The sequence below is a fragment of the Maniola jurtina genome, chromosome 23, assembly GCF_905333055.1.
Source record: "Maniola jurtina chromosome 23, ilManJurt1.1, whole genome shotgun sequence".
Classification (NCBI taxonomy): Eukaryota; Metazoa; Arthropoda; class Insecta; order Lepidoptera; family Nymphalidae; genus Maniola; species Maniola jurtina.
This window is the reverse complement of record NC_060051.1, coordinates 7,195,136-7,219,861: the sequence shown is the minus strand read 5'-3', so window position 1 is coordinate 7,219,861 and position 24,726 is coordinate 7,195,136. Positions and strand designations below refer to the sequence as shown.

At 37.4% G+C, this 24,726-nt stretch overlaps 1 protein-coding gene across 1 annotated transcript in view; it reads left to right on the top strand.

Moving 5' to 3' along the window:
- LOC123877398 overlaps positions 1-24,726 on the top strand; it is a 757,955-nt gene that overhangs the window by 642,240 nt on the left and 90,989 nt on the right. The gene's annotated exons all lie outside the window — the stretch shown is intronic.

Below are 24,726 nucleotides of genomic sequence, written 5' to 3'. Positions count from 1 at the left end.
AAGCTAGGAACGAGCACAATAACATATTAATGCCTATTCGCTATAACCTATCGGCAATACGATGTTATCTGCGAGTCATTCTGTCAGTAATGGAGTGATTAACATGTCCATTGTTAAAGGATAGGATTACGTAGTCGATGCACTAACTACTAATACCTGTGGCTACCTACATTGAGTATTATGTACTCGTCGAGCCAGTTACCTTGTCCTACCCAAAACCAGAACAAATTATGGCAGAAAAACCCTTACCTATGAAGGAGCTAAACTTTACAATAAAATACCGGCACAGATAAAAAATGTACACTCATTCAATGCATTTAAAACTGAATTAGCTGCTCACATTATGAGTAATTCAAGTTACTTCGATAAATGCATTGAATGAGTACTATTTATTTATGCAATAAAATGGCGAATAGTGTATTATTAGAGTTAAGTTCTCATGTGAATGACTTTTCTATGTCTTTATGAGAATAAATATCTTTAAACCTAAACCTAAATGCAAGGGTGACCTTTTGATAGCAGCTGGATACTTACGCTTTTGTCTTATACTAGTTTTTGCTCGCGACTGTGTCCACTTGATAATATAATTAACTAGCTTAGCCCTGCGACATCGTCTGCGTGGACTACACAAATTTTAAACCCCTATTACACCCCTTAAGGATTAAATCTATAAATGATGGATGAAGGGATGTCTATGTTATAATACTTAGTATCTTTATGCCAAGTTTCAGTCCGATCCGTCTAGTAGTGTGAGCTGCGCGTTGATAGATCAGTCAGTCAGTCAGTAAGTTAGCTGTTCCTTTTATAAAGGTACTAGACTCTAGAGGATGGCCGCGACTTCGTCCGCGTGGATTTAGGTTTTTATAGATCCCGTGGAAACTGTTTTATTTTCCGGGATAATAGCCTATGTCTGTCTCCGAGATATAAGCTAACCTACTAAAATAATTACCAAATTTCGTCAGAAGCGGTTAAACTATTGGGCCGTGAAAAGGTAGCAGACAGACAGACACACATTCGCATTTATAATATTAGTATGGATTTGCATTATTGCCTACAGTGCTTGGAGATAATGTAACTGTATCAATGAAAGAATTTTCATAATCGAATAAAATAATGAAATACTTTGAAATGTACCAAAAAAGGTAAACACATACGAAAATGACAAGCAAGTAGCAATATAAAATTCCATACAAACTTACCCCTCACAAGACCATAACGTCTCCCTCAAACGAAGGGGGTTAAAAGCTTAATGCTTGAGGGATCGCAACAGCTCTCTAGGGGCGAAATTTAATCAAAACCTCGTAGCCACGTGTAGTGACGCTCAGAAATCAATACCGGGGGTCAAAACAGTCCTCTAGTTAATGCAAATGACCCACTACGTGCCCAATTACGAGCGGCCCCTGCGGTCATTAGGCCGACTACACACTAAACCACCGATAGTTGCTGATCATTTGGACCTATTAACAAACATTAAATCCCTAAGAGAACCAGAGTAACCGATATAGCTAAAAGAGCACATAGTTTGAAACTTGACAGACATGACAGACAGACAGACAGACAGAGAACAAAATGATCCTATAAGGGTTCTGTTTTTCCTTTTGAGGTTGGAACCCTAAAAACAATAGATGTCGGGGACCCTAGGTGCTAAGATGGCGATTTGAAAGAATCCTCTAATAGGAGGACAGACGACATTAAATGAGGGGCAGAATTCAGGCCCCGGCGCAAGACCTGGTGGGTGGAAATCAACCAAAAGACCTATGTCCAGCTCTGAACGTCTATCGGTTAGTAATGACGATAATTATGATTACTTTAATGATTTTTTGAAAAGGCATTAATTTTCTCCCGAACTATATTGGTCAATAAAGCAAAATGTTTACAAAATATCTGAGAAAGTCCAAGAATTCATGCTATTATGCTATTATTATTAAAAGACTAGATAAAGTGAGAAAAATACTATAACCCATCCCATTTTTGGACAAAAACCTCCCTTAGTTTCTGCCTGGCTCTTCCAACATTAATGGTTTCTGCCATGTTTTAGTATCTTGTAGTTCGATGATTATAAGGATTTCTGTGCCAAATAAAACCTGCGAACTCTACAATATCGACTCTCCATCTATAGACTGGCCTTCCTCTCTTCCTTGTATAGTTCGGGCAAAGATCTTTTTATTTGTCATTGTTTCAAGCATACAATACAGGGTCACTGACACTTCAAACTTTTTAAATATTACGTTTTCTTTTTGACTCATGCCACCAAAGAGTCAATATGCAGGTCAAAACAGTCCTCTAGTTAATGCAAATGTTTCGCTACGTGCCCAATTAGACCCGGCCCCTTAAACTGTGTAGGCGGACTACAGACTAAGCTACCACTCTTGATTTGATTCAGCTCGATCCGTTCAGTAGTTTGAAAAGTGCGTTGATGGATCAGTCAGTCAGTCAAATTCAAATTCAAAATATTTTTATTCAATTAGACTTTTACAAGTTCTTTTGAATCGTCAAAAGCATCTACCACTGGTTCGGAATGCCTTTCCTACCGAGAAGAACCAGCAAGAAACTCGGCGATTGCTCTTTTCAAAGATTTGATATACAATAGTCAGTCAGTTAGTCAGCTTTTTCTTTTATATATTTAGATATATCCACTAAATTTATAGATCTTAGATTGTATTTTAAATACTTTTATGTCTATTGTGAGTTACATCATTACGCAGGTTAAAAATTAAAATTCATCTGATATAATTATATGTAAACATCCCCCTTCGTGATCAATCAAGGGCCCTATTGCATATGCAGGCTGCATACTAAGCGGCTAGAATTGCAAAATATATGCTGATGTAATTGAATAGCCTCAATAGCTCAACCGGTAAAGGAGTGGACTGAAAACCGAAAGGTCGACGGTTCAAACCCCGCCCGTTGCACTATTGTCGTACCTACTCCTAGCACAAGCCTGACGCTTAGTTGGAGAGGAAAGGGGAATATTAGTCATTTAAAATGGCTAATATTCTTTTAAAAAAAAAAAAAAAAATTAAATAAGCTTAAATATGTAGTGCACAACTCTGCTAATGATTTACCCCTTTCAGGATAAATTTTTAAGGATAATTAGCTTTTACCCGCGACTTTGTCCGCGAGGACTGTACAATTTTCAAACCCCTAGTTTACCCCCTTAGAGGTTCAATTTTCGAAAATCTTTTCTTAGCGGATGTCTATATGTATTATAATAGCTATTCTGCATGCCAAATTTCAGCCCGATCCGTCTAGTAGTTTGAGCTGTGCGCTAATAGCAGTCAGTCACTCCGTCAGCTTTTTTTTAACCCTTGACCCATAAAGAGGGGTGTTATAAGTTTGACGTGTGTATCTGTGTATCGTATGTATGTTTGTGTCATTGTGGCATCGTAGCTCCTAAACTAATGAACCGATTTTAATTTAGCTTTTTTTTGTTTGAAAGGTGGCTTGATCGAGAGTGTTCTTAGCTATAATCCAAGAAAATCGGTTCAGCCGTTTGAAAGTTATCAGCTCTTTTCTAGTTCGTGTAATTTTCACTTGTCGGGGGTGTTATAAATTTTTAATTTACACTTGTTCTCAACTTGTTTGCCATTCACTTTAACTTATTTTACAAGATAGAAAATGGAACGTACATTAAAACTGTTTGCTACGTTCGCAAGCTACCTAATCTAGCTCCAACCTAGACGCTCTAATTATACACAGTAGGCCACATTCTCAAAAGTCGCAGTAATGCTAGACTCTACAGCCTAGAAAATAAGAGCTATAATATACTTATATGTCAGTCTGTCTACGAGTGGTATTTTGATGTCAAATCCCATGACACCCGGGTATTACACGACACTCGGATTGTCCAGTCCGAGTGAATTGTTAACATGAGGATTTTAACTGGTACATCATTATCATATCAACCCCTTGCCGGCCTACTACTGAGAACGGGTGTCCTTCCTGAGAATCAAAACGGCTTAGGCCAAAGTCTACCACACTGGCCAAGTGTGCATTGGAGTTTTCTGTCTGTCTGTCTGCTACCTTTTCACGGCCCAACAGTTCAACCGATTCTGACGAAATTTGGTACAGGGTTATCTTATATCCCGGGGTCCTACATAGGCTAGTTTTTATTCTGGAAAAGAGTTCCCACGGGATTCCTAAACCCATCCGCTTAACCGATTTGTATGAAATTTGGTACTGAGGTAGCTTGCGTTCCTGTAATTGACATAGGCATTTTATCCCGGAAAATCAAACAGTTCACACGGGATCTTTAAAAACCTAAATCCACGCGGACTAAGTCGCGGGCATCCTCTACTGCTATGATAAAACTTATTAAAATGTCTAAAGAAAGCCCCATTCTTCAGGATTCTGAATTTGATTCCTGCTTGGGTCAGTTTGAAGATACTGTCACTATAGCTGCTTATCCCTATGAGAAGAGTCTCTTGATGGAGTGACCTTCTCCAAACCCGCAACGCACTCATACAATCTGATTATAGTCGGCAAATGACTGATTGCAGATAGCCTAGAAATATCAAAAAAAAAAAAAAAAAAGCTGCTTATCCAATGGGGTGATAGTATAGTGAGCGTAGACCTTAATTACATTTACATATTAAGTTTGCACTGACCCCTCTGATAGCATATGCATTGTCTGTAAACAATTTCAGAATGCGCTTTGACGACGTAAGGGCTTTCAGAAACGTAATATATTAAACTATTCAGTCTCAATAGTCCAATGGTGCATTAGTCTGTCATAGGTCATAGTGGTCATAGGTTCAAATCAATCCTGTCATTTTATTACTATATATGTATGTAGATATTATCCAGCATGCGTTGCAATTCGACTCGGTACACTTATACCTGCTATGCCAGCAAGTCCCAACAACAATTGCACAAAATTCAATTCAATCTGATGAACGATGCGCGAAAGTACTTAGGTACCTATAGGTAACACTGATATTAATTTTTATATTTTTAAATACCTAGCTCATTTATGAAATAAATAATGTCACTTAATTCTTTAAGCTTTCTACTTTTACTATTTTTAGTAGGAATATGTATTACATTGATTTCTTTTTGTTGCCTATATTATTTTCATTCCCAAAGAACATGTCTAAGTGATCCAAAAAATTAACTTTCCTTTGTCACATCAAAGGACTCCGAATTCCAAAATAAATAAAACGAACAATCATTATTAATTATACAATTTTTCGTGTCGTTTATATTTAAGTGTGGCCCGTGGCGATATCAAACGTTCTCAAAAAACGAATAGCACAGATGACATCAAAGATTAGTTATAATTAGGCAGATAGGCATCGATTCTGTAATGTTTTACTTACATAAAAATGAGCTTAATAAAATTAGGCTGGTGACACATGCACATGAATTCCGCTGCGGTTCCAAAGTTCAAAAATAAAACAACAAACTTTACTGTCATCGTTTCGTCGTCTCAATATTACGAGTATCTCTCCACTCCACGGAGTTATGCCACTTATGTCTCTTATGTTATGGTTTCATAGTGGAACAAGGATCCTCCCTCGATGTCATAAGAGAGATATATTTTACACTAGATGATGCCCACGATTTATTCCGTGTGGATTTAGGTTTTTTTTTTAAATCCTGTGGGAACGTTTTATTTTCGGGGATAAAAAGAAGCCTATGTCCTTCCCCGGGGTGTAAGCTAACTCTGTGCCAAATTTCATCAAAATCGGTTAACTGTTGGGTCATGAAAAGCTAGCAGACACTCAAACAGACACACTTTCACAATTATAATATTAAGTATGGAAGAGAAGACTTTAAGCAAGTTAACTTTGCAGTGCTGTGGGAGCTAAAATGCAATTTCTTGTATTGTAACAAAAATGGTTTATTAATTAAAAATTCTTACGCATTAAAGAAATGACGCCGTCTGTAACTGTAAGGTACTGTAACTATTTTTTAAAATTTATTTTACAGCCCTGGATTTACTAGTCATTTAAGACCTTTCTAAAAAAATCTAAATTGCTTTAAATCTATGCTAGTACCACAGAGCAAAGATCTTTACTCACGACAACTCCACTTTAGGACTTTCCCATCTATCGTTCAGGTATTATAATATACATATAATATGAATAATAGTAGTACTATTCCAGACAGGAATTGATTTTGTGGAAGCCCTGTACCGTCTAGTGTAAATTTGGATATCTAGCACAATAAATTGATATTCACGACCAATCGACTAATGGAACCAAGATAAACACATCTATATATATTTTATCTTGAGTTATACAAGGTAAAACTGACTGACTGACGTAACGTAGAGCTGAAATGCTGGAACTAGAAATTTGAGTATTTGCATGTAGATACCTTCTCTCTATAATATATACCGCCGTAGACATGATTTTGAGTCCAAGGAATTTTCAGAAAAATCTAAAGTTGCTGGAAACGGCTAGTAATAAATATATTATATCTAACTAAACTTAACTAGATGACCCACTCTGCCTTTGTAAGGATGAAATTTCTGAAAATGAAGATCTACGTTATAGTTGGAGAATCTGAATGTGATAAAATTCCTAGATACAGCGATTTAAGCTGTTATTTGATATGTCAGTCAGTCAGTGAGTTTATCTTCATATTAAAACATACATCAGTACTCATAATAAATTCAAAAGTGTTATTGTACTTTGTTGGTTTGCTCTACAATTTCGCGGCAACAGTGCAAAAGATTTACACGTAATTTTTCGCAGGAATATAGTTAAAGACAAATATTTAACAGGCCAACATATTATCCTGGAAAATCAGAGTTCCCACGGGATATTTAAAATGCTGAATCCACGTGGACAAAGTCGAGGGCATCAGTTAGTAAATAAATTAAAAAAAATTGATAATATAGTAACAAAGTAACAATAGTAACAAATAAATGAGAGTAATTATTATTAGTGTGTTGAGTGAAGTGATATAATAAATTTGTGTGATTATACTGATTTGCTCTTTTTATTTAATAAACCCACTGTTTCAATATTAAAACGCAGCGGCAAATCGCTCGATGTGTACACAGCCTAAACCGAGATGTCTATCTTCAAAACGTCTGCCCGTTCACATAAATATGCCTCACTAATTAATTCCACTGAACTCTCTAAGGTAGCAGGAATGTTTGCCCTTCACTATAACAAAAGGAAAAGGTTCTTTGCTAAGACCGCTGGTGCATAAGTAGCGTAGCTAATGCTGTATTTTCGCGTGCAAAACAATCTTTAGACACTTGAATTCATTGAACAAATGCATTCAATATACAGTAATGCTCAAGATATCACTACTTACTATTTTCTTGTGTAATGTTTTATTTTTATGTTTTTTTTATGATGGTGTTCATTTTCAATTTCGATATCACTTGTAGACGGTGTCGTGAGGAGATCTGCATGCCTCTGAGTTCTTCATATAGGGTCCTCAAAGTGTGTGCTAATCCGTACTTGGTCACTGTGGTGAACTTATGTGGTGGCCTAAACCTTCCCATTCTCATCTCAAAGCAGCTCCTTTCGCAAAAGTGGGCCGGCGATGGGTTTATACTTTATGATGATTATAATGCTTAGTAAAAAACAATGATCGGGTTTAAATTGGATCGCGCTTGTCCAGAAGATGCCTATTCACTCTTAGCGGCTATAAAAAGACACACTCTGTGAAAATTTCAACTCTCTACCAATTACGGTTGATGAGCTACAGCCCGATGACTGACATACAAATTACAAACAGACAGACGGATGAACGGACAGCGGAGGCACAGTAATAGGATCCCGTTGGTACCCTCTGGAAACGGACCCTGAAAATAGGCTAAAATCTAGCTATCGCTTCGCCCAAACGATGGGACAAGCTCAAAATCCATATTGAATATTTATGTATGATTTTTTCCTACCCCGACATCCCATAGGCATTCCCATTTGAGGTCCCGCGATTCTTTGTTTCCCATATTTGTTATTTTTTCTCGAAAATACCCCGAAAATTTTAATCGTCCCACAAAAACTGGCACGAATCCTAATTATTTATTATAGACGCCGGCTTTATGAATAAAATATTTTTAGTTTGTTTTTAATTCGGTATTCCTTTCATGTTTTTTTTTTGACAACCCTATTTTTATTTGACATGTTGATTTAGTGATATCTTTTTCGCATTATAATGGTGAGCAATTTTTTGAAGCAATTCTTGCTCGGCAACACGTGTTATGTGTATCAATCTGGAATGGAGCAATAAGTGGAGCAATCAAGAGTAATTATTTTGCGTAACATTGCTGAAATTTTCAGGTATTGCTGGGTATTGCAGTAAATTGCTCCATGTGGTCGTGACGTCATAATTGACTAAATTGCTTGGAATTGAGGAAACGGCGGGTCAATGCACCACCTACGACGTGGCATTGACTTCAAGTGACCTATTTACGCAACGTTCGTTGACCTCTAGCGTCAGTCAGATGTTTATTTGCAACATATTGTGAACTTTTAAAAAACCGGATTTTTTCGTAGTTTTTTTATGCTAGCGTTCTTGTTGCATCCTGTATCTAGACTAGGGGTAACACAAACATATAATATCGACCTCTAATGTTTTTTTTTTTGGGTTCTTTCAATACTTTTAATTTTATAAACCTAATAACATGTGACAATTTTATAGTAATTTATCTACTGTTTTTGTGGTTACCAATGTTGTTTATGTATGTAATAAATATCGGAATAGGGACACTAATGGGTGTTGTATTTTGATATTTGATGATTTTTGTCGATAAGGGAAATTATTACGTAGGGATCAGGTTTGAGGATCATAGACGCATGAGTTAGAAACTAAAAAGCATACTCTATCTATTTTATATTATTTGAGTGTTTATTGTAAACCATTAACTGCATACATGGATTTGACTCGGTCCAGCAATACGTGGGGCTGCAATTGCTTGTATAGTTAAGGTACAGTATGGCATATTATTGTAAATTGAACACTTGAAAAGAGCAACCGCCGAGTTTCTTGCTGGTTCTTCTCGGTAGGCACGGCACTTGTAAAAGTTTACTTGAATACTTTTTTTTTTTTAATTTGAATTTGATCAAAATGTTACATTTTACAACCAAAGCAATTTTGACCAAGTGGCTAGAACTACGAGTAATTAACGTTTTTGCAAACCGAAGAGGTCAAAAATGGGTCAAGTTTTTTTAAGCTGATCGCATGTGCAGTGAATAGGTAACCACTAACTTTTTCGACTTTTGTGTAGCCCTGCAGAATATTATGTCAACATGAACGCAGCCACGGGCAAAAGCTTACATCTACGAGACTCCTACGCATTCCAGAAGGGTGACATAAACAGATCCTAATAAAAACTTTCAAGAGACGAGATGACACATTTATCATGACAAAAACAAAATTATATTGTTGTCTATGCGGTGGCGATTGTATGTAAAATGGCTGTCCAATGTGGAACGTACTACCAACCGGTTGCATCTTTTCATTTGACATAATATTACCTACTTACTTTACCTACTTATATATTTCATTGTCCGTGCATGTTCTCGAAACGCGATATTTAACCAGGATCTATTTATCTACCAGGAACCTATCTTCGTCTGTATAAATAAAAAGAACAAGTTTAAATTAAAAATTTATAACACCCCCGACAAGTGAAGGTTACAGTAACTAGAAAAGAGCTGCTAACTTTCGAACGGCTGAACCGATTTTCTTGGATTATAGCTAAGAACACTCTCGATCAAGCCACCTTTCAAACAAAGAAAAACTAAATTAAAATCGGTTCATTAGTTTAGGAGCTACGATGCCAAAGACAGAATACACACGTCAAACTTATAACACCCCTCTTTTTGGATCGGGGGTTAAAAACTGCAAAATTTTAATTTGTGTTTTATTTTATTGAAAAGGCTTACAAAACAGTTCTGCCATTTTGCTTCTTGCCAAGTTTCATGATTACAGCTCCAAGGATTTCTGCCTAATATTAACTCAAATTCAAGCCTAAAAAACAAACAACAGAGACACAATATAATGATCCTAAAGGGCTCCGTTTAATCTTTTGAAGTACGGAACCCTAAAAAAAGAAAATACATACATGGATACATGTAAAAATGGATTTTCAAATCAAATAAAGCGTGGTATCCGAATTTGTAATACAATTATAACACACTGTCCCACTGGCTCGGATAAAATTAGCTGTAACAACTGACAAACTATTTAATTCTATCTGCAGTATGTCGGCTGAATACGAAATATTTAGAATTTAATGTTGTCCCGAATAGTAAATTGATCGTGAAATTGGATAGCGCTAAAATTTAATTTATATACGAACGTTTTAGTTTATCTAATGGATATATATACTACATGTTAAATTGATTAAAAGTGTTGTACATCATGATCAACCCATTTCCGCCCTACTGTACGGGTCTCTTCTCAGAATGAGAAGGGCTTAGGCCATAGCCTGCCACGCTGGCACAATGCGGATTGGCAGACTTCACACACCTTTGAGAACATGGAGAACTCTCAGGCATGTAGGTTTCCTCACGATGTTTTGATTCAGCGTTAGAGCAAGTGATATTAATGCTCATAACTGAAAAGTTAGTGGTGCGTGCCCGGGGTCGAACTCCCGACCTCCGATTAGGAGGTTGACGTTCTAAGCACTAGGCTATCACAGCTCTGTTGTGCTTTCCTACTGAAATTAAAAAATATTATTGATGGATTTTTGTCTATGCTACTATCTATTTACTTGTCACATCATTTTTTTTATTTAAACAACTTTATTGTACAAAATACAAAGACAATAATAAATGATACACTTATACAAGTACAAAGGACGATCTCATCACTAGAGTGATCTCTCCCAGGTAACCCAGGTCTTTTTAATGACAAACTTGCGAATTCAAGCCTTTTGGGGTTTCGGAATTTACTCAATACTCAAGCTTCGACAATGTTTACCCACTATAGACTGAGTGTAGAGTCAGTTAAAACATGAACTTTTTACCCTACTGCGGCGAAGTTCAAAAGGAGGGTTATGTCAAATGTTTGACATAACCGTTTCTATATCCACTTGTATCTACTCAACGGCTTAACCGATTTTGATAAATAATACGTCCTTAGATTCTTCTTGATGGCGCAAATGTCACTGGGTACTAGCAAATAAAAAACATCAAAATGCTGGATTTTTAGCGCTTTAATGTGCGAGCTGAAAAAAATGCAGTGCAAACCGCAGTCGAGGATTGACAACTTTTTAAATTACTTGTTAAACAACAAACGACATACGTCGACGCAATTTCACATTGTTATAAACTGTGAAACAATACAAACTAGTTATGAGTTGCATTAGAAAAGTTTTATTAGCGTATCCACAGCTTCCATTATACTTTGACATCCCCATGAAACTAATCTCCTGGCTTTATAATCTACATATTATATTGTTGCAATAACTTAAGGCCGATTCACACCAAGCACGTACACGTGACACGTGCGTAGTGACGCGCGTAAACCCCTACCACGCCGGGTTACGCATATGTCCGCGCTTTACGCAAGCGGTGTGCCGTGTTTCGTACAGTTCGATACATTACAACGCAATGGTACGCACTACGTCTACGCAAACGTAACGCTTACGCAGCCTGTGTGAACCAGCTATTATGGTCCAAGATCCTATTGCCGCTAGATGGAATCAAATCTATCCCGGGACCGAACCCCCGACCTTCCCGTGGCCGTTTTAACCACTAGGCTATCACGGCTCTTTGTTTTGTGCCCTAGCCACATGTATCTACTATTTTTACTATCACCTAAACATTGTATATTTGATAATTATAATATAAAATTGTTTCTGTTATTTTATTTCTCTTTTGTTTCTGTCATTTAATTTTTTTAAACCCGCTGTGGCATCGTAGCTCTTAAACTAATGAACTGATTTTAATTTAGTTTTTTTTGTTTGAAAGGTGGCTTGATCGAGAGTGTTCTTAGCTATAATCCAAGAAAATCGGTTCAGCCGTTTGAAAGTTATCAGCTCTTTTCTGGTTTTCTTATAGAGGTTTTTGTCGCGGGTTTTTTATATTTTGAGTAATTGTTATTTCTGTTATTTTATTTTTGTAAACATTTTTTTAAAAACAAGGTATTATGTGAATATAAAATAAATGAGAGAATCGATAAAATAAAAAAAAATCTACCTGTTCTATTATGTACCTATTCTGAGCCCTAGCTTAATATACTTTTTTTAAGGCGTTTTGAGACACTCTCAGGCGATAGCAGTCACTAACTAACACGGCCCGGATTTACTCAGGTGGAATTTCTTAGTAGAAGTGCACCGTATAAAGAGAACCTACTATATACATAGGCGTACCTTCTTGCGCCTAGTTTTATGAAAATCTGCTATACGGTGCTAAAATATTCAAAGGAAATCGCGAACCCGAACGGGTACCTACTCAGCGCGTTGATATAAAATTAAATCCGTTCCACCCAGCAGCCATACCTTATAAATCATTACTAACACCTCCATTCTAGAATCTTAAACACAAATTATTCAGAAACTAGACGGTACCCGTCTCTATCAATCGATAACTCATTGCATATTCCCATTTTAAATCGCCCCCGTTTCCAGTATCCAATAAAACGCCGCCTAGACGTCTGCACGGCGACCGAGCCCGCACAATAGTGTTAATGAAACATGCATTACACCGACTTTTGTATTCCCCCCTCCACTCACCAACTGCCAATCACAGCTCTTTAATGCTCTATTCGGGAGTTAAACAAATTTTGAAATTCGAATTTCCCTCATAATAAGCCGTCGAGGAAAACGGAGTTTTAGGATGACGAATTTTTCGTTTGATCCGTAATACACGTTGATTTAATACCGTAATATAAAGCATTTAGGTTCAAAATTGTTTGTCTTATTGTTTAATTTTTTGCGCGGCAAAATTCAATTAGGATTTTATCGTTATCGTAGCTAGATTAGATCAGCTTATTAGGTTTTTTATTCATATTTTAATCACAGTTAATCGACTATAAGTCGGCGTGTTAGATAGAGATTCTTCTTAGAAAGCCAATAGAAATGTAATTTCATTTTTATGGATAGGTATTTAGTTTACTCGTACCTAGTAACAAGTAACCTTTGCTCAGGTTTAATTACTGAAAATGTTTAGAAGAAAACCTACACGCAAAATTTTGAAATACTATACTCTCTATTTGCCGCCATTTTTTGAAACACGCTCTTAACGCACATTTGTCTTCACTTTTTTAAATACAATTGTTGAGCTTTGCCTATCTGGGGTATAAAACCCCAGATAACCTTAACTTAACATTCAATTGAAGCCTTTATTTGCTTTGGATTTTGAAATAATGGCTGCGGCGGCGACGGGCGGCAATCCTATGCGCACCCAGGCGCATGTCCTCCGTGTTTAGGTTTCAGTATACCACATTCAACCATACCTATATCAAACTGCATACATTTGAATTTTTTTTTTTTAATAAAAGGCTCAGCACAACTCTATTCCGTCTGTATGCGTCGGCCCTTACGTACGTTGATATTATGTCAGTCAATGAGTCAGTTTATGGGCACCAACGCGGTCCAACCAACCTACAGTAGTCGGTCGCCACAAGTTCTTTAGGGTTCCGTTCAGCAAATGGAACCCTTATAGGATCACTTTGTTTCCTGTCTGTCTCTCTGTATGTCTATCTCCCTGTCCGTCCGTCCATCCGTTCGTCCGTCCGTTTGTCCCGAAAAATACTCGAGTATGGAACCCTCGGTGCGCGAGTCTGACTTGCACTTGGCTGGTTTTTCTTTTATAAATGTATGGAAGATTTACATAACATTACCTCCGGCTACACATATTAAATAATCTTCTACAACTAGACCTACTGAGTACATACTATGATATGCCATTAGAAGGCAAAGGCGTACAAAATTATATTTACATCACTAATAGGCCTAGAGTTGGCCAACGTTTTATGCCAAGTTTTAAAACAGTTTCAATTTTCAAAATCCATATTAAATAATTCAATATTATAAATACGAAAGGGTGTCTGTCTATTACCTTCCCATCACGGCTCATCCGCTTAAATCATTTGGATGAAATTTTATCCAGCGATAGCTTGTATCCCGGAGACGAACGAAGGCCTATTTATCCCGGAAAAATAAAAAGTACTCACAGAATTTAAAAAATCTAGATTTCGCAAGTGGCGGGCTCATATTCTGGTGCGTAATAAAATATTACAATATATGCATACTTATAAAATAAATTATTTCTAAAATATATACGTTATCTAAATACGAAAATATATTCTAACAATTTGTAAATAATTGCAATTGTCCTTTTAGCGGATGTCTACATCATAATAGCTATCTGCATGCCAATTTTCAGCCCAATCCGTCCAGTAGTTTGAGCTGTGCATTGATAAATAACTAAAATAAAACTAATTATTAGTTATCCAGTCGGTCATATATTTAAGGTAACGTTTTTCGCTGCGTACACAGAAGAGATTACCTTGCCAATTTATAACTTCTGTTTCATTATTTCACTAGTTTTATTTCAATTTAAGTGGTCTAAAAATTGTTATTATACTTTCACTGTAAGGAACTTCAAAGTTTTTTCTTATAAATTGCCAATATCTACCTTATATTGGAGTTGTAAAAATACATTGAACAAATCCTCCACCAGTTCTTAGACTATAGCGCACGAGTAACGTGGACGTGTACCTTTTTATATATTTTGAAAGGAAAATCTCATTTTTGAAATGAATTTCTAAAGAATTTCTCATATTCGAACCAGATGCTCACTGTCTGTGGATTTAAATTATTTTTATAATATTCTATTTCAACTACTCTACTCTGTATAAAAGGTATTCGTATGAGGGCGAATTTAATTCAACAAGGAATATAACATAACAAGGTTTTTAATTAACTTGCGCCGTGGGCACACATTTGTGACCATAATTTCTAATTAAATTCATGTAGCAAACGATTGAAAGTGCGAAATTGAAAAGTTACTTTCCGTGGAAACTTGCCAGTGAAATAACTGTGAAGAAAAATTTATAACACCCCCGACGATCCAAAGTATTTGAGTTTTCCAAAACATCATTTTCAAATAAATAATTATGTATTTAGGCAACGTCCATCTTGACAGCTTGACATTTGGCTATTGACATAATATTATGAACCTAACGTTTATCTAACCTTCTTTTCTACAAGAAAACTAGAAAAGAGCTGATAACTCTTAAACGGCTGAACCAATTTTTTTAGATTATAGCTAAGAACACTCTCGATCAAGCCACCTTTCAAACAAAAAAAACTAAATTAAAATCGGTTCATTCGTTTAGGCGCTACGATGCCACAGACATATACACAGATACACAGATACACAGACACACAGATACACAGATACACACGTCAAACTTATAACACCCCTCTTTTTGGGTCGGGGGTTAAAAAACAATGATTTCACCAAATGAAAATGATTTAAAATTAGCATGTAGGTAATTCATAGGAAACGTGGACACTGACAGTTGGCCTTGTCCACAAGTTCAAAGTCGCTCAGGGTGCTATGGAGCGGGCTATGTTGGGGAACTCTCTGAGAGACAAAATCCGTAATGAGGAAATCCGTAGCAGAACCAGAGTAACCGACATAGCTCAACGAATTAGCCAGCTGAAGTGGCAGTGGGCAGGCCGCGTCTGCCGCAGAACTGATGGCGGCTGGGGCAGACGTGTTCTGGAGTGGAGACCGCGTACCAGCAAGCGCAGTGTGGGACGACTTACGACCCGCTGGACTGATGACCTTAAAAGGATAGCGAGAAGTGGGTGGATGAAGAAGGCGGAGGATCGTGTATGGTGGTGCGGTCTCGGGAAGGCATATGTCCAGTGGTGGACGCAAACAGGCTGATTGATTGATTGATCACACTAATATTATAAAGGAGAAAGTTTGTATGTGTGTGTGTGTGTGTGTGTGTGTGTATGTTTGTTACTCCTTCACGCAAAAACTACTGGACGGATTGGGCTGAAACTTAGAATGGAGATAGATTATACCCTGGATTAGCACATAGGCTACTTTTTATCCCAGAAAATCAAAGAGTTCCCACGGGAATTTCAAAAACCTACATCCACGCGAACGAAGTCGCGGGTATCAGCTAGTAATACATAGGAGTGAAGCTGGGATGCCCACCAACAAAAAGCTGAACTATGACCAAGACAAAAAAATGTGTTTTAGATATACATATCATGTACTTAGCTTGCTCTAACAAGGTATTATTATTTTGATGTCATGTCCACCATGATTCTTTGTCTGGGAAGTTCAGTCATCTATCAATCACTAAGAATCCATATTCAGTGTAATCCTCAATCAATAGGGCGGCAGTGGAAACCTCCAGATCATTTGCGGGCGGCTACCCCATCCTGTTATTACGTGCCGTTAATATCTGTCTAACCCTCATGTTTTAGCATCGCATGTATCACCTACATTGCGGTTTATAAAAAATCATATTTTTTTTCATTCAATTCAATCGTTCAAATTCATATTCCATGATTTTATTTAAAAACTTTGCACTTTAAAAGATTTAAGAGCACTTTTAAAAGGTTCATCTTTCATCGGTTCCTACCACAGCCAGCAATGTATCGCAAATCGAGTAACGGTGGTATAATAACCTCTTTGATAGTGTATTGTGGTGAGAGGTGCAGATTTGAATATGACCGCAGGCGGAGGCGTAGGGACTATCACAAATTGCTTCGTTAAGGCTTGCACTGACATTAGGCGGCAGCAAAATGCGACGGAGACACGTGGAAAACAAGGACACACACTACACAAACACTTTATCCGGTGGATGGCTTCGGTCGTGGCTAGTTACCACCCCACCGGGAAAGCCGTGCCGCCTAGCGATTTAGCGTTCCGGTACGATGCCGTAAAGAAGCCAAAGGAGTATGGGTTTAATGAAACTGCCATACCCCTTCCAGGTTAGCCCGCTTCCATCTTAAACTGTATCATCACTTACCACCAGGTGAGATTGCAGTTAGTGCTTTATTCTGAATAAAAAAAGGAACCCTAATCCTGTCTGGCTGACCGTCTGTCTCTGTGTCACAGTCATTTTAAAAATAAGCTATAATTACTTGAAGTTGAAATCTTATACATACATTCAACAAGTGTAAATTAAAAATTTATAACACCCCCGACAAGTGAAGGCAATAGTAACTAGAAAAGACCGAAAAGACCTAATAACTTTTAAACGGCTGAACCAATTTTTTTGGATTATAGTTAAGAACACTCTCGATCAAGCCACCTTTCAAACAAAAAAAAGTAAATTAAAATCGGTTCATTTGTTTAGGCGCTACGATGCCACAGACAGATACACAGATACACAGATACACAGACACACAGATACACAGATACACACGTCAAACTTATAACACCCCTCTTTTTGGGTCGGGGGTTAAAAAGACTTCGCATAACCTAAAGCGCTGGGGTTATTTAATAAGTTGAAATTTTGACAATATAGTGTTTTATAACAGGCAAAAATTCGACCATAAGTAAAACATAAAGCTAACCTTATCTAATTACTACACAAATCATGCCCGTATGGAATGGTGCCAAGAATACTGGCTGCATATAGGAACAGCCGGGCTGATCCTTTACGCAAAAAAATAAGCCCTTCTGTCATCAGATGAGGCAATCAACCGCGACGAAATGTCTAGAAAAATGAAATGTAATTTTTAGCCAGTGTCTCCACCATAGGTATTATTATTATTAATGACAATAGATGTGACAATCTTCAATGATCTTCGTCGTCCCTTCATTCAGCTTCACCTACTCAACAGTATTGTACTAATGTCGGCTGATGCCAATTATATTCCAGTTTCCACGGCGGAGTGATATCTATGTATTGTTAGTACGAATTGGAAATTATTCATGCTTATGAAATTAATATCTTGGGATTGGGTATGCCTACACATTTACGGTTGGCTGCTTTTGCTATTCGATTCTTGTTTTGATAGTGACAATAATAGTTCGAATTTCTAAATGTATCTAAATACAGCTAGTTGTACAGCTTTGACCTCTACTAATACAAATACGCTAGACTTGCGATTGCCGACTTGTTCTTGAAGCAACTTGATTTTCGCCGTTTTGGATATACTTGTAGCAGCGAGGAGCATCATGTGAGCGTACTCGAAAGTCGAAACCAAAAGCTGAGTCCCTATAAAGAAGAATCCCGGACGGGTTCTAAACTAGTCCAGCTTAGATCGATTAAATACGTGAGTATAGCCGTTACATTCTATACTTATAATGATCTTCGTATTGACACTATGTTGGCATTTGGCAGACGTCTGACGTTGGAGTGATGACTCCATCCACTCCACATCATATAGTTCTGAGTACGCTCACATGATGCTCTCTGCTAGTGCCAGTGGTAGATGATTTTGACGATTCAAAAGAACTTGTAAATATCCAATTGAGTAAAAATATTTTGAATTTGAATCACTCACGATAGTTTAAACATTAGAACACGAAGATTATTCATTTTTCTCAAAGTGTCAATTTCAATTCCCGGTACGCTCGACAGCGCGCTTCGAATCGACATAAAAGATAACTGTCATCCTGTATGTGCACACCTCTTCCAGCGTGCTTGTATAAATCCATATCAGTGGTGTACGGGAATACCTGCCCATGTCCGTCTGAGAAGAGGAACTATGAAGAGGTTCAGTCATCTATGTTACTCAGATAACTGCCTTAAGCTTTGTTATTTGTTGCTGATCATCTTATGCCCTAAGGACACACAGAGTGTGCGAATCAAATTAAACTCAGCTTTTTAGATATCGTTGAAATAGGTCTGATTGTAGTTAAGCGCTAATTTATTAACCCCCGACCCAAAAAGAGGGTTGTTATAAGTTTGACGTGTGTATTACCGACTGTAGTACAATTTAACCGATTTTGATGGGTACAGCGTTAGCCTACATCCCGGGGACGGACATAGGCTACTTTTATCCCGGAAAATCAAGAGTTCCTACGGGATTCTTAAAGGCTGATCTACTGAACTGATTTATATAAAATTTGATGCAGAGTTTACCTTGCGTTCCCATGAGATTAAAAAAAAAACTAAATCCACGCGGACGAAGTCGCGGGCATCATCTAATCCATACTAATATATGCGAAAGTGTGTCTGTCTGTCTGTCTGTCTGTCTGTCTGCTACGTTTTCACGGCCCAACCGCTGAACCGATTTTGATGAAATTTGGTACAGACATGGACTACATCCCGGGGAAGGACATAGGCTACTTTTTATCCCGGAAAATCAAAGAGTTCTTGCGGGATTTAAAAAACCGAAATCCAGGCGGGCGAAGCCGCGCTCATCCTCTAGTAATATAATATTTGCGCCAACGGACTTGCAATGTAGGTACATACATACTTATAAACTGTCCGATAAGATGGTGAGAGAAACTAAATATTCTTTTAGAAAAACAAAACATTGTCAACACATCTACATTCCACAATTATGTAACAGTACAATAGTGTCGGACTCTGGAGATAAACCTAAAAAACCTCCATGATAAATAGCTTGTTTACCCGTCTGTCTGTCTGAGCAAGGTGGGTGTACCAATCACTTAACGGTATCTAGGGATTTCGCTTACGGTATGACTGAACGGCTGATAATAGGCAGTCTACAGACTATGCGATAATAATTCAGTTCTTTTTCTTGTGCCTCTGCACTATTGAAGATTGGCCGTATATTTTTTGATTTTCAAACTAGCCGATGCCCGCGACTTCACCCGCGTGGATTTAGGTTTTTCTAAATTCCGTGGGAACTCTTTGATTTTCCGGGATAAAAAGTAGCCTATGTGCTAATCCAGGATATTATCTATCTCCATTCCAATTTCAGCCAAATCCATCTAGTGGTTTTTGCGTGAAGGAGTAACAAACATACACACACACACACACACACACACACACACACACACACACACACACACACACACACACACACACACACACACACACACACACACACACACACACACACACACACACACACACGCACACGCACACATACACACAAACTTTCGCCTTTATAATATTAGTGTGATGTGATAGCGAGCAATCGAGCAGGCGGGTCACCTGATATAGGTACCGGATATAGACATTTGCAGCACCAGAGGTACCGCCGATGCGCTGCCAGCATTTCAGGACTTTGTTGGTCCGCCCCTTGAATAACCCCATGTTGTAATCTAGTGGGAACATCGATGGGAGTTGATTCACCATTTCGCCATATAATTTCCTGCCTTCGATTAATTAATTTTTTAATTAATTAATTAATTCTTTAATTATTTATTATTGAAAGATTAAATTTTATTTTAAAATAATGTTTCAACTTTAATTTTAAGAGGGGTTTTATTCGTAACGCATTCCAAATAAACGTAGTTTGGCACTCATTTGAATACTAACCAATCAAACTCAATGAAATAGAAATTTTCTAGGTACGTTCTAGGAATTAATATCAACTTCTATGGTTTTCTACGTTGAAATATTGAATTTCGAAGTTACACGGTCTCAAAAATTTACATACAAATGTGTAAGCTCATGTAACTTTTAAAAATGTTATTTTTATGGAAATCTGGCAAACCACAGACATAGATATTAGTTTACAGAACGTCTACAAAATTACTTCGACTTTGACTGGTTAATATTCAAATGCGAATCAAATCTACATTGATATGGGGCGAGTGACGGAGAGACCACCGCCGCGCCGTTAAGTAATTACTCGTAGTTAATGAATTAATCATTATAGGCACTCGCTTAACCACAGTCACACCTGATGGAAAGTGACGATGTGGCCTATGATGGAACGCATTTACCCAGAAGATGATAATGAGTAGAAAACATTGTAGTATGAGCAAGGGAGTTCGGTAGATCTCAGCCTAAGCCGATCGTTTTAGTGATACAATAGATCCTCGTTCTCGAGAAGCTTTATTTAACCGTAGAACCGGCAAAGGCGACCTGCCCTGGCGTAAAGCCTGGAGGAAATCTTTGCGAAACACGGAAATAGCACAATGAGCCAGATTTACGCCAGACACATAAATCTGTCTCTATAGATCTATGGGCTGGCTGGCTTAATAACTGATGTGCTTGTGTACTTATGTATTTATTTAGATAACCCCTCGGTTATTATAGCACAGAGTAAGGATAAGATATTCGTCGAAGTCGTCTACACAGAACAATCGTAAGGGAAGGGTTGAACCAAACCCTATTTTAAAGGGTCGTCGTGGTCGTCATCACACTAATATTATAAAGGCGAAAGTTTGTGTGTATGTGTGTGTGTATGTTTGTAACTCATTCACGCAAAAACCATTGGACGGATTTGGCTGAAATTTGGAATGAAGATAGATAATATCCTGGATTAGCATATAGGCTACTTTTTATCCCGGAAAATCAAAGAGTTCCCACGGGATTTTTAAAAACCTAAATCCACGCGGGCGAAGTCGCGGGCATCGGCTAGTTTACCATAAGATCAAAGGCGTCAGACTACTGTATCTGTCTTTATACTGTGATTATAGTGATACAATAGATCCTCGTTCTCGAGCGGCTTTATTTAACCGTGGGAGCGGCAAAGGCGACCTGTCCCGGCGCAAAGCCTGGAGGAAATCTTTTCGAAACGCGGTATAAATAGCACAATGCTGCCACCTTGGATTACGACTCGCGCTTGACAGTTCCAGACTACGGGGTTTATGTACGTGGCTCTTATACTGAAGGATTTAAATTTTACTGTTTGTTACGTCATACGTTTATAGGGAAACTATTCTGCATTATCTACCTGAACGATTTAATCTGATATTTTTACGGGTCTTTTATATACCAGTCTTACCGTTACAAACTATAATTCAATCTAAAACTGTAACAATTTGATATTGTTAATAATATTGATATTGTTAATAATGCTAATTAATTTACTATAAGAACTGCCTGACTTTTGCTGGTTCTTCTTGGTAGGAACGGCATTCCGAAACAGTGGTAAATGCTTTTGATGATTCAAAAATACTTGTAAAAGTTTAATTAAATTAAAAAAAAATTGAATTTTGACCGACGAATTTATCAATGCACAACTCAAACTACTACACGGTTTTTAACCCCCGATCCAAAAAGAGGGGTGTTATAAGTTTGACGTGTGTATCTGTGTATCTGTCTGTGGCATCGTAGCTCCTAAACTAATGAACCGATTTTAATTTTTTTTTGTTCTCTTCTCGTCTCCGCTTCAGACATCTCTGCACATCTCCGCTCTGGTGTAATCCGGGCGAAGTCGCGGGCATATGAGCTAGTTATTGTATAAATGTAGAATTCATAGATACTGTAGTAATCCTCGGTCGCACAAATCACTTAACAAATTGAAAACGCGCTGAGCTCAGAGCGGCCATTTCAATTAGCATTAATACGTTCTAAAGTTTTAATTGATTTTAATTATTGAACGATACATTTCGTTTAAAACTATACAATAGAATTCATTTGCCTATTATTTCAATTGCATGTGAGACTTTGTAGCTAATTTTGTACACAATCTCACTAAAATGACAGCCAGAATTAAAATTTTACATGAGAAAGGAGAAAGCCAGGAAGGCAATTTTTTTATTTTTTTATTTCTAGAGGTTGCCCGCGACTTCGTCCGCGTGGATTTAGGTTTTTAAAGAACCCATGCAAACTGTTTGATTTTCCGAGATGTCAATAACAGAGACGCAAGCTACTTCGGTACCAAATTTTATACAAATCAGTTAAGCGGATGGGTCTTTAGGAATCCCGTGGGAACTCTTTGATTTTCCAGGATAAAAGTAGCCTATGTCCGTCCCCGAGATATAAGCTAACCCTGTACCAAATTTCGTCAGAATCGGTTAAACTATTGGGCCGTGAAAAGGTAACAGACAGACAGACAAACAGACAGACAAACTTTCGCATTTATAATATTAGTATAGATAGGTAAGCGCTTGACTACAATCTACATCTTAGGCTACATCATCACAAGGAAAGTGATGATGTAGCCTAAGATGGGACTCGTTTACCTAGAAGATGCCTACTCACTCTTCACATGCCTATGCCTATTCACATTATCCTAATTTGGAGTAGTTTCATTCGACTAATCGTAAAAGCCATAATTAAGCCCCTTTTATATGACTTCCGATCAATTAAAACGATTAAATCAGGCTTAGGAAACCATAATCTACTCATGCGCCATAATGCCTGCATAATATTGTCAAATTAACTTTGGCTTCGGTAAAGCGATTTCGTCAATCGATTCCAAATTTATTTTTAACTAATTTTGATGCGCCTGCGTTTTCCATTATAAATTGCTCTTTTGTTTATGTAAATTTTAAATAAAAACACTCACAATTATGTTTTTCTCTTGTTTCAGGTAAAAATAACACCAGATATCAGTTTTTGGATGGATGGATCTTTTGTTCGAGTATTTATTATTTAGAAATAAGTTATAATATATTATAGTTATAATAGCGCCGATTCTGATGTATAATTCTAAACTTTTAGAGTATCTGTATACTTTTCTTTTTAATATTGCTAAAAATAGACGGAAAATTAATTTAATTCAACTGCAGGGTCTTAACTTGCTAGAAGTTAAGGTTTTTCACTTAAAACAGACCAACCTAAGAAAACTTTCTCACTTCAGGGAAGCCGATTCCGGAAGAAAAATTGTTGGGCCCTAATAAAAAATCGTGAACATCGATGCATGCAATATACCTACCTATTTACTTACGGCTCTTTTCAATAAGCTTTTCCTTTCTGAAGTCGGTTAAGAATAAAGGGAAATTGCCACGGTAACAGGTTAAGGGTAAAAGACCCTTAATTATGAAAGTTAAATACACTCAGGGTCCAATTTTAACTTACGCACTTGGACCATTAAAATTCTGCGTGAATTATAAAAGAAAATTCAAGTAGAAGACACGGCAGGAATGTTTGAGGTCGGCCCGAGGGTAGAGAGGGGAGAGGAATGCCTTTGAGTACCCGGTCCGGGGTATTTGTATTACAATTAAGTACATTGTAAATGTATTCAAATGTTTTTTCTATAAGTACCTAACTTTTTCTTTTTTTTATTCAAAATATTACAATAAAACTATAATCTAGCCTTATCTAATTACTAAACAAATCATGCCCGCGTGGAATGGTGCCAAGAATACTGGCTGCATTTCCATACTGGACAGCCAGGCTGATCCGTTGCGCAAAAAATGAGCCAGCCCTTCTGTCACCCGATGAGGCTATAACTTGTTTTATATTACTTGTCGGCTTGGTAGAAATCTTATGGGAATATAATTGAGATCGGTTAGGTATGACTCTTAACTACTAGGAATAGATATCTAGGTCTCTAAGGCCGAGATATAGGTATGTATAGAGCGTAGGTACTTTGGCTTTGCTTAGACCATGCTTAGACTTAAGTTTCGGTTAAAACGGGATAGGTTTATATCGGCGATATAACGCTGTCTCGTTTTAACAGACTTTAGTCTGAGAAAAGTTAAAGTAGATAGGTACGCTCTATAAATCTCGGCCTTAATACCTAGGACCTAGGTATTTGTTATCTCTCTGTAGGTATATTCATTTGGAGATCCTTGGCAGTACTATCTTTGACAAGAGTAATTAAATCAACGTTAAAAGATTGATCTAAATCGGTTCGATATTAACGTAAAAAAAAAATTAATATGAAGCACTTTTTAGGGTTCTGTAGCAAAATGGTAAAAATGGAACCCGTGATACAATAAACATGAACTGACGGGCGGAGCTATGTTTAAAACTTAAAAGCTAAGCAGACAACGAAAAAGGTTT